Raw genomic sequence first — 7,182 nt, 5'->3', positions numbered from 1 at the left:
GCTTTATTTCAGTTTATTTTACACCAAAAAAAGAAAAGAGTCATGTACTGCCACCAAAAAATGATTAAAATCATGATTTATTACCGAAAACTAAAATCCAACACATATATTATACACAAAATGAAGCAAAAAATGAAGCAAAACACAACAAGAGATACTGATAAAGTAGGCAAATCCTCACAATAATGATATATTGAAGTTGTAAGTAGGGGAGCGGGAGCGGGAGTGGTAATAAACTGCAATATAAACACTGTAATATAGGCACTATGGAGGGAAAGTGAATACACACTATTATACGTTACTCCTATATAGTAAATAAACTCCTCCCCACCTATGTGCTCAAAGCTGTCCTATCCTATGGCGCCTATAATAGTCCCACATCACACTCACCCATGTTGCCAAGTAGCAGGGAGGATTGCCGTGAGCCCCAAAAGACCGTTTCCAGTCTTCCTCAGGGGGTCCTGAGGAAAAATTTAATTTCAGTTTAGCAGACTGTACACAAAATCCCACCTACACAGACAACCCGTTCACAACTTGACGCGTTTTGGGCGCACGCGCCCAAAACGCGTCAAGTTGTGAACGGGTTGTCCGTGCAGGTGGGATTTTGTGTACCTCCAGCTAAATTAGAATAAGCGTATTTTACATTGCAGATCCGCCGCTGAAGGACCTCTGTATGGTGCCTTTACATGTGCCTGCTCAGAGCGGCAATACGTGGCTACGTGCAGACACACAAGCGATGTGCGAGTCGCCGCGCATGCGCGGTGTACTCGCACACATTGCGGCAGCTCCCCCTGCTCAATGAGCTAGGCAGAGAGCTGCCGCAATGTGCGAGTATACTGCATATGCGCACGGCGACTCGCGCGTGGCAGTGTGTCTGCTCGTAGTGCCGTATTGCCGCTCCGAGCAGGCACATGTAAAGGCAGCATATAGAGGTCCTTCAGCGGCGGATCCTCAGCGAAATACGCGTGGAAAATCCACTCATCTGAACGTACCCTAAGGCTGCATTCGTTTAAGTGCAGGATTGTCCATCATTTCTACAAGTATCCAGAGAGGCACCGTGCCGGGTGTGAATAACAGCCCGCCCCCTCAATGCAAGTCTATGGTAGGGGGCGTGACTCCTATGCCTCCTGGTCTGGACCCACCTGGGCATTTGCGCGGGGCGCCTGCTGATCGATATCATCAGTCACCCTGGTCCGGTCCCCACCTGGCACACGGCGGGGACCAAAATTCCCACGGGCGTACAGGTACGCCCTGGGTCCTTAAGTATCAGGGAGGGAAGCGTACCTGTATGCCCTGGGTCCCTAAGTGGTTAAGATGCTGGATGATTGTGAACTGTCCCATTCAAATGAACAGGATCAGTTCAAGCATTAGTTTCCCTCCAGTGCAAGCCTGATATATGTGAACCCGCCTCACTCGGTCTGCAGGGTGCCAGCGTATAGCGGGTATTTACCACTTTATGTTACTGTATGTGAGAATATTGCTCTATGTATCGTGGTTTTTATTTAGGAACAATATAGCGGTATTGTGTGTGTCTAGCAAATATTGTGTGTCTACAGGGACATACACTTTGTGGCTTGTGCTTCTGATCTTTTAACCCTTTCAGGGCTCAGCGTCTTTCCGTTTTTGCACTTTCGTTTTTATCTCCTCACCTTTTAAAAACCATAACGCTTTCAGTTTTCCACCTACAGACCCATACGAGGGCTTGTTTTATGCGCTACCAATTTTACTTTGTAATTACACCAGTCATTTCACTACAAAATCTATGACGAAACAAAATAAAAATAAAATTTGTGGGGAAAAATTTTGGGGAAAAAAAACGTAGTTTTTAGCGCCTTCCATTTCTACGCAGTGCACTTTTCAGTAAAAATGACACATATTTATTCTGCAGGTCCATATGGTTACAAGGATGCCCAATTTATGTAGGTTTTTATTTTATTATACTAATAAAAATACAACTACATGCACCAAAATTAGTATGTTTAAAATTGCCATCTTCTGACCCCTATAACTCTTTTATTTTTCTGTATATGGGGATATGTGAGGGCTCAATTTTTGCTCCGTGGTCTGCAGTTTTTATTGGTACCATTTTTGTTTTGATTGGACTTTTTGATTGCTTTTTATAAATTTATTGTGGTATACAAAATTACCAAAAATACGCAATTTTTTTTTTTTTACGTATACGCCATTGACCATGCGGTTTAATTAACATTATATTTTTTATAGTTCTGACATTTACGCACGTGGCAATACCACATTTGTTTAAATTTTTTTTTTTTGTGGGAAAATTTTATTTTCATTTTTTTACACCATTTTTTAGTCCCCATAGTGGACTATTACATGCAATCATTCTGATTGCATACACTGTTCAATGCTATGCCATAGCATAGGTCAGTGTTATTGGCGCTCCGTTGATCCCTGCCGATTTCACAGCTGCAGTCTCGAACAGCCCGACTGAGCCTGGAACGGTTTTACTTTCCCGTTAGACCTGTCGATCAACTTTGATCACCACGTCTAAGAGGTTAATGCTGGGCACCACCACGATCGGTGATGTACGGCATTAGACACAGGTCCCCGCGTCATAGCAGGGGAGCGGGCACAGGGCGTCCTTAAGAGGTTAATAAACCTGCAACACTCTTGGCATGCCACATCCTGAAATAACTAAATGTGACTGACTTGTTCGGCTTTTGGGGCTTCTCTTAATTTTGCCCACGGCCACATTAAGTCTAAAACCGGCCCTGACTGCCCCCCCCCCCCACACACACACACACACACACACATCTTTCCCCTCACTGATCCCCTGCACATCTTTCTCCTCACACATCCCCCCCCCCCCCCCCCGCTCACTACCGCGACCACCCTAAATCAGTGACCGGTGACGGCTGCCAGGACATCAGTCAAAGGACAGAAGTCAAAGTCCCGTCATAGGGTTATAGCTTCAGAGACTCTTTTTCATAGAATATGACCGCACAATTATTATTATTTTTTTTCTTCACTAAAAGCTTCCGATGGACATCATTACACAATTCCATTGTATCTTACAAAGGGGGGCATTTATTTATTGTTTTGCTGGCATTTCAGGTCGTGTTTTGTTGCTATGACAGCCAAACAACAGTGGCGCTCGTATTCAAGAACATGCTGTAATTCACCCGGAGGAAGAAATTAAAATATCAGAACAATTGTCTTGAGTTTCCATGAATTTAATTTTTTATGGATCCCAGGGGGGCCCTAATCTATAGCACAGATAGGAATTTTTGTGTGTGTTCTAGGCATCACGACTTACTCTGTTACAAATTTATAAATATATATACGTGTGTGTCCTAAATCCCTATATACAAGCATTTATCTACGATAATACTTCTCCCATGTACAAGAAGGACTGGAGGAGGTTATTGACTTTAGGCCTTTATATGGGGCTGGAGGGGGTTATTGAATATAGATCTTTATATGGGGCTGGAGGAGGTTATTGACTATAGGCCTTTATATGGGGTGGGAGGAGGTTATTAACTATAGGCCTTTATATGGGGCGGGAGGAGGTTATTGAATATAGGCCTTTATATGGGGCTGGAGGAGGTTATTGACTAAAGACCTTTATATGGGGCTGGAGGAGGTTATTGACTAAAGACCTTTATATGGGGCTGGAGGAGGTTATTGACTATAGGCCTTTATATGGGGCTGGAGGAGGTTATTGACTATAGGCCTTTATATGGGACTGAAGGAGGTTATTGACTATAGGCCTTTATGTGAAGCGGGAGGAGGTTATTGACTATAGGCTTTTATATGGGACTGAAGGAGGTTATTGACTATAGGCCTTTATATGGGGAGGGAGGAGGTTATTGACTATAGGCCTTTATATGGGGCGGGAGGAGGTTATTGACTATAGGCCTTTATATGGGACTGAAGGAGGTTATTGACTATAGGCCTTTATGTGAAGCGGGAGGAGGTTATTGACTATAGGCTTTTATATGGGACTGAAGGAGGTTATTGACTATAGGCCTTTATATGGGGAGGGAGGAGGTTATTGACTATAGGCCTTTATATGGGGCGGGAGGAGGTTATTGACTGTAGGCCTTTTTTATAGGGCGGGAGGATGTTATTGACTATAGGCCTTTATATGGGACTGAAGGAGTTTATTGACTATAGGCCTTTATGTGGGACTGAAGGAGGTTAATGATTATAGGCCTTTGTATGGGGCTGAAGGAGGTTATTGACTATAGGCCTTTATATGGGGCTGGAGGAGGTTATTGACTATAGGCCTTTATATGGGACTGAAGGAGGTTATTGACTATAGGCCTTTTTATGGGGGGTGGGAGGAGGTTATTGACTATAGGCCTTTATATGGGGCTGGAGGGGTTATTGATTATAGGCCTTTATATGGGGCTGGAGGGGGTTATTGACTTTAGGCGTTTATATGGGACTGGAGGAGATTATTGACTGTAGGCCTTTATATGGAGCTGGAGGAGGTAATTGACTATAGGCCTTTATATGGGGCTGGAGGAGGTTATTGACTATAGGCCTTTAAATAGGGCTGGAGGGGGTTATTGACTATAGGCCTTTATATGGGGCTGGATAAGGTTATTAACTATAGGCCTTTATATGGGACTGAAGGAGGTTATTGACTATAGGCCTTTTATGGGGGGCGGTAGGAGGTTATTGACTATAGGCCTTTATATGGGGCTGGAGGAGGTTATTGGCTATAGGCCTTTATATGGGGTGGGAGGAGGTTATTGGCTATAGGCCTTTATATGGGGCTGGAGGAGGTTATTGATTATAGGCCTTTATATGGGGCTGGAGCGGGTTATTGACTTTAGGCCTTTATATGGGACTGGAGGAGATTATTGACTGTAGGCCTTTATATGGAGCTGGAGGAGGTAATTGACTATAGGCCTTTATATGGGGCTGGAGGAGGTTATTGACTATAGGCCTTTAAATAGGGCTGGAGGGGGTTATTGACTATAGGCCTTTATATGGGGCTGGATAAGGTTATTGACTATAGGCCTTTTTATGGGACTGAAGGAGGTTATTGACTATAGGCCTTTTTATGGGGGGCGGTAGGAGGTTATTGACTATAGGCCTTTATATGGGGCTGGAGGAGGTTATTGGCTATAGGCCTTTATATGGGGCGGGAGGAGGTTATTGGCTATAGGCCTTTATATGGGGTGAGAGGAGGTTATTGGCTATAGGCCTTTATATGGGGCTGGAGGAGGTTATTGACTATAGGCCTTTATATGGGGCTGGAGGAGGTTATTGACTAAAGGCCTTTATATGGGGTGGGAGGAGGTTATTGTCTATAGGCCTTTATATAGGGCTGGAGGGGGTTATTGACTATAGGCCTTTATATGGGGCTGGAGGAGGTTATTGACTATAGGCCTTTATATGGGACTGAAGGAGGTTATTGACTATAGGCCTTTTTATGGGGGGCGGTAGGAGGTTATTGACTATAGGCCTTTATATGGGGCTGGAGGAGGTTATTGGCTATAGGCCTTTATATGAGGCGGGAGGAGGTTATTGACTATAGGCCTTTATATGGGGCTGGAGGAGGTTATTGGCTATAGGCCTTTATATGGGACAGGAGGAGGTTACTGACTATAGGCCTTTATATGGGGCTGGAGGAGGTTACTGACTATGGGCCTTTAATCACTACAGTGGGAAATTCTTCATAGCTGTCTTTCAGGGACAAAACGTTTAAAGAAGCACTCTAATTTTTTTCCTGTATCATGCACACTCACTATAACTAGTCCTACAGTGCCATCTATTTGATTCTATCACAGCTTCAACTATGTGTTTAATTGTTGTAACTGGGTCATGTGATGCCCAGTCTGACTCTAAAACATAGTTACTGTGCTTAATGGGAGTGACAGGAACTGGATTACAACCTCACCTACCAGATCCCTCCTACAATTTACCAGACCCCTCCTAGCTCTATCTGCTATTTCTATGAGATCAGGATATATATAGTAGTTACAGTGGGGATCAAAAGTTTGGGCACCTCAGGTAAAAAATTGTATTAATGTGCATAAAGAAGCCAAGGAAAGATGGAAAAAATCTCCAAAAGGCATCAAATTACAGATAAGACATTCTTATAATATATGTCAACAAAAGTTAGATTTTATTTTCATCATTTACACTTTCAAAATAACAGAAAACAAAAAATGGCATCTGCAAAAGTTTGGACACCCTGCAGAATTTATAGCATGCACTGCCCCCTTTACAAAGCTGAGATCTGCCAGTGTCATGGATTGTTCTCAATCATCATCTGGGAAGACCAGGTGATGTCAATCTCAAAGGTTTTATATGCCCAGACTCATCTGACCTTGCCCCAACAATCAGCACCATGGGTTCTTCTAAGCAGTTGTCTAGAAATCTGATACTGAAAATAGTTGATGCTCACAAAGCTGGAGAAGGCTATAAGAAGATAGCAAAACGTTTTCAGATGTCAATATCCTCTGTTCATAATGTAATTAAGAAATGGCAGTCATCAGGAACAGTCGAAGTTAAAGCAAGATCTGGAAGACCAAGAAAAATATCAGACAGAACAGCTCGCAGGATTGTGAGATAAACTATTAAAAAAACAATGTTTGACTGCACAATCCCTCCAGAAAGATCTGACAGACACTGGAGTTGTGGTACACTATTCCACTATAAAGAGATACTTGTACAAATATGGTCTTCATGGAAGAGTCATCAGAAGAAAACCTCTTCTACGTCCTCATCCCAAAAATCAGCGTTTGAACTTTGCAAATGAACATATAGACAAGCCTGATGCATTTTGGAAACAAGTTCTGTGGACCGATGAGGTTAAAATTGAACTTTTTGGCCGGAATGAGTAAAGGTACGTTTGGAAAAGAAGGGGAACAGAATTTAATGAAAAGAACCTCTGTCGAACTGTTAAGGATGGGGGTGGATTAATCATGCTTTGGGGTTGTATTGCAACCAGTGGCACATGGAACATCTCACAAGTAGAAGGAAAAATGGATTCAATAAAATTTCAGCAAATTTTGGATGCTAACTTGAAGCCATCTGTGAAAAAGCTGAAGTTAAAGAGAGGATGGCTTCTACAAATGGATAATTATCCTAAACATACCTCGAAATCCATGGGGGATTACATCAAGAGGCGTAAACTGAAAGTTTTGCCATGGCCTTCACAATCTCCTGACCTCAACATAATTGAAAATCTATGGATAG

The sequence above is a fragment of the Hyla sarda genome, chromosome 2 (assembly GCF_029499605.1).
Source record: "Hyla sarda isolate aHylSar1 chromosome 2, aHylSar1.hap1, whole genome shotgun sequence".
NCBI lineage: Eukaryota > Metazoa > Chordata > Amphibia > Anura > Hylidae > Hyla > Hyla sarda.
The sequence above is the reverse complement of the archived record's forward strand: the minus strand, read 5'-3'. Positions refer to the sequence as shown.